Here is a 9,187-nt window from a genome sequence, read left to right as displayed (position 1 = left end):
GTTTTGTAAAATGTGGCTTGCTTCACACTTCGGTCAGTGGTTCAATTTCCTTTTGACTTAGAACCAAATCTATCAAAATTCAGCAGAGAAAGATGGGAACGGTGATGGTGTAAGTAAGTCATCAGCTGAAACGGGCGGTTTTTCAAATGCCATTTATGAAAATATTATTTAAAAAAAACTTTTATTATAACTAAATGCATTTGTTTAATTGTGATCTGAAACTACAAGGCAACTGGAACACAATCCACTGAGAGATTCTGGGCCCATTCAGACGACCTGTTTCTGGAGCCTTCATCTAGGGTTCCTTCTACAAAGCTTATGGGGATGTTAGAATATATTCTGTCCTTTTTGAGCATTTATTCTGATTCATTTGCAGGGTTTTTAGATTATTTATTTATGCTAATATTTCTATACCACGAATTCACCTCTCTCTCTCTCTCTCTCTCTCTCTCTCCCTCTCTCTCTCTCTCTGTGTGTGTGGTTTACAACCGTTGCACATGAACACCATGCAATAAAAACCATTAAACAAGTTAAAATTAGAAACCAGGTAATTATTGATGAAATACGTATTCTCCATTGCCTGCATTAGCCTGACAGACTAGAAAGGTTTCCAGTAGGTGTTAAAAAGTTGGCACAGAAGGCACCTGCTGAATTTCTGTTGGCAGAGCCCTCCACAGGACTAAGCTGATGACACTAAAGACTCTGTTTTGTGCTGATGTCAAATAAGCCCCACCAACAGCAGTCCTTCAGCGATTGAGCTGGGACATAAGGGTTTGGGTGGTCCCTGGCGTTCAGGGCATTGTAAATTAATGGAAGGCCCTTGAACCTGGCTCAGGAGTCGATGGGCAGTCAGGGCAGCTGTTTTCATGATGGTGTCCCATGTTCTCGGCCATATGCCCCCTCCAGCAGCCTGACTGCCGCCTTCTACACCAGCTGGAGCTTCCACACGAGGCCCAAGGGCAGCTCCACATAGAGCCCATTGCAGTAATCCAGCCTCAAGGTTACCAACTCATGGACTGCAATGGTCAGGTTATTCGTGTCCAGGAATGGACGTAGCAGGCAAACCACCCAAACTTGATCAAAGGCACTCCTAGCCACAGAGGAGGACAATAGGGAGGGCAAATGATAACACACATTCATCCTGCATTCATCTCGATTTGCTTGCAGTAGATTGACATGTCTTACCATTCATCATTTGTCAGCTCACACTTTCCAATGCATTTCTCCATGACTTTCCAAATAGCAGAAACTCACCTACCTAATCCACACATTCCCCAAAAATGCAAGAAAATGAAACACTGCTGTCCTCCAGAGTTCACACTTCTCTGAACATAGTACTAAAGCCAAGTAATTTGTAACAGAATGCACTGACTAGGGTAAAATGTACACAGAAAGGCATACAGTGGTACCTCGGGTTACAGACGCTTCAGGTTACAGACTCCGCTAACCCAGAAATAGTACCTTGGATTAAGAACTTTGCTTCAGGTGGAGAACAGACATTGCGCAGTGGTAGCATGGCAGCAGCGGGAAGCCCCATTAGCTAAAGTGGTATGCGGGTGGCGCTGTGGGTTAAACCACAGAGCCTAGGACTTACTGATCAGAAGGTCGGCAGTTCGAATCCCCACGACGGGGTGAGCTCCTGTTGCTCGGTCCCTGCTCCTGCCAACCTAGCAGTTCAAAAGCATGTCAGAGTGCAAGTAGATAAATAGGTACCGATCCGGCGGGAAGGTAAACGGCATTTCCATGTGCTGCTCTGGTTCGCCAGAAGCGGCTTAGTCATGCTGGCCACATGACCCGGAAGCTGTACGCCGGCTCCCTTGGCCAATAAAGCGAGATGAACACCGCAACCCCAAAGTTGGCCACGACTGGACTTAATGGTGAGGGGTCCCTTTACCTTTACCTTTTACCTTAGGTTAAGAACAGTTTCAGATTAAGAACAGACCTCTGGAATGAATTAAATTCTTAACCCGAGGTACCACTGTATATCAGTGAAAATAACAGACCCAATAGCATTCTTTTAGCAGAAAATTGCTCTGCAGGAATGTGTATTTTTAAAAGGAAGATTGTGTGCAAATTAGGATAAATTAGCATCATATGAGCCAACTCGGGGCTGAGGTCCCTTTGCCCCCCCTAAAATATTTGAGGGGGCCAGTCCGTCCAAAAAAGTTGGTGGGCATTACCATTCAAATGATGTGTGTGTGCTGTGTCTTGTGATCAATTATGTGGGCAGGGGCATCGTTGCAGCCAGGATTAAATTTTTTTAGGGGCAGGATTTTGTTAGAGGGGGCAAGCCATTTGTTATGGGGGGCAGAACCAATGTGATTGATCAGTTAGCTGAATATTTCTATTGTTTTACTTGATCTGGGGCTGCAGTTGCCCCCCTGCCCCCTTGGCTACGCCCAAGGGCAGGACCTACAAGCCCCACATATTCAAGTTGGCACCCCTGATTAGCGTTAAAATGGTAACGAGTTTTCACGAGGACTTTTTCTTTTAAAAATTGCAAACTGATGTGAAAATGTGGAAGCCTGAAGAGTGGAAAAATGAGAAACCGAGAGAACCCAAAACTGACAGATCCCCACATCCGTAACTTAAGCTCATTCTTTCTAGTTCTGCCTCCTGGGCCAACAGAGAACATGCATTTTCCCTCTTTGATGTGACAGCCCATCAGTTTTTTGAAGAGTCCTGTCATGTTTCCCCTCAGTCTCATCTTCTTTCCTGCCTCTCCCACAATCCTGAGAAGCACCACTGTTTTTCTTTGTAATCAAGCATTGTCCCCCCAAGTTCTTGGGCTGATTGTGTTCTCAGATCAGAGCACCGTATATTAAAAATGAAGAAGAAAGGAATGTTTTGGAATCTTTTGTCACTTCCAGGCAAGCGATTCACCGGGCATTCATTCTGATTTCTTTGCAGGGAGGTTAGATAACATTGAGTCAAATCAAGTCTTATCATTCACCTTTCTGGTTTATTTGCCTGTCACTTATTGCAAAGGGGGGGGGGCAATCTTTTGGGGACCCAGGTCTGTTGTACAGGACCTCCCAATCAACTGTAACTGTGCAACCTGGATTTCTCTGGCATGTTACTAAATCCCACCTGAAAGCAGAGACAATCTGGAGCTGCTCTTTAAAAACATAGAGCAGGAGAGAGGAATCTCAGGTGCAGGGGCTGAATGCTGGCTGGCCCTTGAGAGTCTTCTCAGCCACACTCCTTGTGGTCTTGCTTTGCATCCTCCTTGAGTGTTTTTGCCTGGCTGGGTTGTGTCCTTGGACTCCAGGAATGCATGGAAGATAAAGAGGAATGTGTGGGGTAATTTGATTTTTAGGGGGGGGGGATTCGAGAATGAGTTATTAAGAGTGAATGGCCTTTTAGGCTTCCTCCATGTGACTAGGAGTTCACTTTTTTAATAATAATAATAATAATAATAATAATAATAATAATAATAATAATATTATTTTATTTATATCCTGCCCTCCCCAGTTGAAGCTGGGCTCAGAGCGGCTAACAACAATAAAAGTAACACAACATTCTAAAATCAATTCATTTAAAAATCAATTCAAAATCAAATTGATGGCAACCATTGGGCTAGAGTTCTGTGAGGATTACCAAAGGAGGGGGTCAGGCTGTGCCTTGGCCAAAGGCCTGGTGGAACAGCTCTGCCTTGCAGGCCCTGCAGAAAGATGTCTAGTCCTGCAGGGCCCTAGTCTCTTGTGACAGAGCGTTCCACCAGATCGGAGCCACAGCCAAAAAAGCCCTGGCTCTGGTTGAGGCCAGCCTAACCTCTCTGAGGCCTGGGACCTTTAGGATGTTTTTGTTTGAAGACCGTAAGTTCCTCCATGGGACATAGCAGGAGAGGTGGTCCTGTAGGTAAGAATAAGAATTTTATGTCACAGGGGGCAGGGTGGGGGGTTTAGAGATGCTTAGCTGGGGCATGGCCAAAAAAAGGTTGGGAACCACTGATCTAAACTGAGGTCAACTGCTATACTGTAGCAGCCTTGGCTGGTGCCCACTAAGATTGGGGGAGCGGAATGCAGGGAGCCCCAACAGTATGTGGGGCTCAATCCAGTGACAGGCAGAACCAACTAACTTTCATTCTGTCGCCATCCTCTGCTAGAAGTGCTGGGATGCAACTGGTTGCCCTGGGGGGCTGGTGGGTCTACATGGGAGAAGAACCTCCTAGACTGCCCTTTAACCTGTTCTGACCTTCCTCCTGGTGTTGGGACTGATTCTTGTTTTCCCTAAAAGAGGTACAATTCCCAGAACTCTTAACAAACCACAGTTCCCAGGATTCCTTGCTGGAAGTAACATGCTTTAAATGTGCATTGGATTTGCTTTAAACATACCGAGTCACATTACTCCAACCCCACCCACAATTTGTCAAGCAACTCTGCAAGCTGGTAATGAGCATGAAATTAAAGTGATACCTCGGGTTAAGTACTGGTACTTAATTCGTTCCAGAGGTCTGTTCTTAACCTGAAACTGTTCTTAACCTGAAGCACCACTTTAGCTAATGGGGCCTCCCACCGCCGCCGCACGATTTCTGTTCTCATCCTGAAGCAAAGTTCTTAACCCGAGGTACTATTCCTGGGTTAGCGGAGTCTGTAACCTGAAGCATATGTAACCTGAAGCGTATGTAAGCCAAGGTACCACTGTACTGCAGCCAACCAGAACCCTGCCCCCCCCTATATTCCACCCCTCCTCAACCAGAGTAAGCCCATCCTGTCTTCCAGGAGTGAACTCCTGCTATTAAAAGCCACGTTCATTGCTATTGCTTAAAGAAATACTGTAAACAGCCACAAAGACTCCTTCCTTGGGGACCAAATGAATCCCTGCCACTTAAGATCACATTTATTTATTTATTTATTTTAAAGGCAGACCTTGTGTCGTTTATCGCTCCCCAGAGGGACACACACACACATGCACACACACCTTCCTCAACATCGCGACTGCTAGAAGTCAACCTGGGAATAGGACTTGTGAATTGCTGGTGATTTACTCACTTTCAAATATTCTCCTTAATGGCTTTCTCCTTCGCCCCATTTTCTTGTTCTGTTTTTTAAATTATTCATATTTGTACAATCTCAGCACCCCATTAAGGCAGGGACTTACGTTTACCCAGGATGGGAATTATTGGAGACAGAGTGGAAGCAGCAATTCTTAATCATTTGCTTAATTGTTGGGAGGCGAGGGGTATGTTTGTGCTAAAGATGAACTGACGTTTTCTATCATTTCCAGACAATGTTGCCTATGCACCAGGGGCAGCTATAGGATGCCTTCCCATTCACAATTATTTATCCAGGCTCTTCCCCTGAATTTCATGCTTTCCTCTTAACTCCTTTGCTTTCTGGGTGGTCAGATAATTTTCACGGGGCCCTATTCTGCATAGAACAAGTATTGAAAGGCAGGACTTTCAAGGCATAAGTCCAGGGCCCCATTCATTTGGAGAGGACATTTGGAGAGGGGGGACCCTTTGCATTGTGAAGCAAGCTGAAGTAACCACCATCTAAAGGAGGGAAGAGGCTGAGCAACCCACGACTCCACAAATGTTAATAGATGATGGTCTCCATCCACCCTGATCATTGGTCATGCTGTCTGGGGCTGATGGGAATTGGCATTCAGGAACATTCAGGAGGGAGAAAAGTTGTTTTCTGCTGCTCCAGAGAAGCGGACACGGAGCAATGGATCCAAACTACAAGAAAGAAGATTCCACCTAAACATTAGGAAGAACTTCCTGACAGTAAGAGCTGTTTGACAGTGGAATTTGCTGCCAAGGAGTGTGGTGGAGTCTCCTTCTTTGAAGGTCTTTAAGCAGAGGCTTGACAACCATATGTCAGGAGTGCTCTGATGGTGTTTCCTGCTTGGCAGGGGGTTGGATTCGATGGCCCTTGTGGTCTCTTCCAACTCTATGATTCTATGATTCTATGAGGATATGGACAACCATGGGTTCCACAGCCACATCCTGGATCTAGGGGAAGAGGAGCAGCCAAATAGCTCTTTGCTTGTCCAGTGCAAACTTAGGCCATATTCATGCTATGCATTTAGAGCAACAGGGCACTACTTTAAACAGTCATGGCTTCACCCAAATAATTTTGGGGCCCAGATTTATTTAAGGGTGCTCAGAGTTGTCAGTGGGTCCCTATTCTGATCACAGAGCTACAATTCCCAGAGTTCCCTATGAAGAAGGATTAACTGTTAAACCACTTTGGGAATTGTAGCTCTGTGAGCACAATAAGGGGTCTCCTAACAACTTCCCATCCCAAAATGGTATCAACGAGCATTAAATGCATGATGTTAATGTCACCAAAGTTCACATTGGAAGGTAACGCTACCAGATCCACATTTTCCGAAACAATAAACAAACTGAAATGCAAGTCGTCCCTCCAAATGATACGTTGGCCACAGGTACAATCCTTGTAAGGGATTGAATAAGATTGCATATCCCTGCACTGCAGGGGGTTGGACTAAATGATCCTCAGGATCCAATCCAGCTTTATGATTCTGTGATTCTAAGGTCTCAGAATTTTGGGATGCAGTTCTCCAGCCAAGTAACAGGTACAAAAATGCATATATTTGGGTAAAGTGTGGATTAACAAATGCATATGTGAGTAAAAATAACATACATAAATGCATCATTTTCAGGGAAATGGCTTTGGGGGGGAAATGGGCATTTTAAGCAAAATGTATACTCGAAGCAATTTGTGCTAAAATACTGACAAATTTTCACGAGGATTTTAAATTAATGGTGATGAGCATCATTGTAAATTGCTACAGAAATGCAGGGAACTTGTTGGAAAAATTAGAAGCCGAGAGCGCCAGAATTGACTGGTCCATCCACTGCTACTGGAACTGAACCCTTCTGCACCCCCTTCCCCCACTAAGCCCAGTGAAGTCTCCCTTTTCTCCAATCATTTGACCCAGCTTACAGAAAATGCAGCTATTAAGACGCCAGTTTTTGCTCCCTCTCCTTCACACAGCTGTTTGTTTTCCTTGGGGGCTTGGATTAACATTGGTCTTGACTTCTCCCCTCTTATTATTCAAAGGGTGAAACAATATTTTCTTTTGCTTGGGAAAAGGACAAAGTTCAAGGAAAGCACTTGACCCTCCTCTGCTAATCTCCCCTTCCCTGGTGCTGCTTCCCCCTTCTGTGCACTTTAGCTCAGACGTTCCCAAACCCAGTGGCTGAAGCATGCCCCCCACTAACATAATTTTTTTTTGGGGGGGGATGCATCCAGAAATAATTTCAAATTTAGCGGGCAAAAGAGTAAGAATGAGCTTCCCTCTCTGAGAGAAGCCTACTGTTCTGGGGATGCCTCCCAATCTGACTCGTGCAGAGATGTAATGGGCAACCTCTTCTGAGGACTCTTCCAGATGACCTGTTTAGTGAGCATTCACTCTGATTTGTTTGCAGGGAGACTATAAGAAAAGTCTTGCAGGATCAGGCCAGTGGCCACCTAGTCCAGCATTCTGTTCTCACAGTCGTCAACCAGGTGCCCTAATGGGAAACCTTCAAGCAGGAACTGAGCACAAGAGTGCTCTCCCATCCTGTGGTTTCCAGCAACTGGTGTTCAGAAATATTGCTGCATCCAGCACTGGAGATATAACACAGCCATCAGGATTAGTAGTCATTGATAGCCTTATCCCCCATGGGGGGAGGGGACCCCTGACCATTAGGTCCAGTCGTGGCTGACTCTGGGGTTGCAGCGCTCATCTCGCTCTATAGGCCGAGGGAGCCCGCGTACAGCTTCCGGGTCATGTGGCCAGCATGACTAAGCCGCTTCTGCACGGAATCACCGTTTACCTTCCCGCCGGAGTGGTACCTATTTATCTACTTGCATTTTGACGTGCTTTTGAATTGCTAGGTGGGCAGGAGCAGGGACCAAACAATGGGAGCTCACCCCGTCAGGGGGATTCGAACTGCTGACCTTCTGATTGGTAAGCCCTAGGCTCTGTGGTTTAACCCACAGCGCCACCCGCGTCTCTTTATCCCCCCATTAAAAGGTAAAGGTAAAGGTACCCCTGCCCGAACGGGCCAGTCTTGACAGACTCTGGGGTTTGTGCGCCCATCTCACATCTATAGGCCGGGGGCCAGCGCTGTCCGGAGACACTTCCGGGTCACGTGGCCAGCATGACAAAGCTGCATCTGGCGAGCCAGCGCAGCACACGGAACGCCATTTACCTTCCTGCTGGTAAGCGGTACCTATTTATCTACTTGCACCCGGAGGTGCTTTCGAACTGCTAGGTTGGCAGGCGCTGGGACCGAGCAGCGGGAGCGCACCCCGCCGCGGGGATTCGAACCGCCGACCTTACGATCGGCAAGCCCTAGGTGCTGAGGCTTTTACCCACAGCGCCACCCGCGTCCCATATCCCCCCATTAGATGACATTAAATAACAAATGTCCGCTCTGATTTGTTCTGAGGAGATCAGGTGATGTTACATCAAGGTAAGTGTTGTCCCATAACACTTTCCTGCATTTCACTTACCACAAAAGGTCCAGTCTTTGGGGGAAGTGGGTTTGATGTGTAAGAACCCAAAACAATAATTAAACAATCTGAATTTGCCAGAATGGGATTGTGAATCCCAACCTCCAAAATAGTATGGGGGTATTTGGGATGTGAACTTATGCTCTGCTTATTAAGAGTAGCAGAATGGGTGGTTGGAGGATTATAGCTCAGGGGTAGGAACTGGCATGCAGAAGATCCCAGGTTTAATCCTTGACATCTCCAGGTAAGGCTGGGAGACATCACCTTGAGATCTGCTGCCGATCCCTGCAGATATTACTGAGTTAGACGGACCAATAACCTGACTCAGTATAAGGGATCTTTTTTGTGGGGCAGCACCATAGCTCTGTGGTATGGCATCTGCCCTCCATACAGAAGGCTCCAGGTTCAGTCCCCAGCATCTACAGGTAGGGTTGGGAAAGAAGAGCCACTATCAGTCAGCATGGACAGTGCTGAGCTAGGTGGAGCAATTGACTCAGTACCGTGGAAGAATCATAGAATCATAGAATCATAGAGTTGGAAGAGACCACAAGGGCCATCGAGTCCAACCCCCTGCCAAGCAGGAAACACCATCAGAGCACTCCTGACATATGGTTGTCAAGCCTCTGCTTAATGACCTCCAAAGTAGGAGACTCCACCACACTCCTTGGCAGCAAATTCCACTGTCGAACAGCTCTTACTGTCAGGAAGTTCTT

The sequence above is a fragment of the Podarcis vaucheri genome (assembly GCF_965113315.1).
Source record: "Podarcis vaucheri genome assembly, chromosome: Z".
NCBI lineage: Eukaryota > Metazoa > Chordata > Lepidosauria > Squamata > Lacertidae > Podarcis > Podarcis vaucheri.
Note: the sequence above shows the minus strand (reverse complement) of the source record.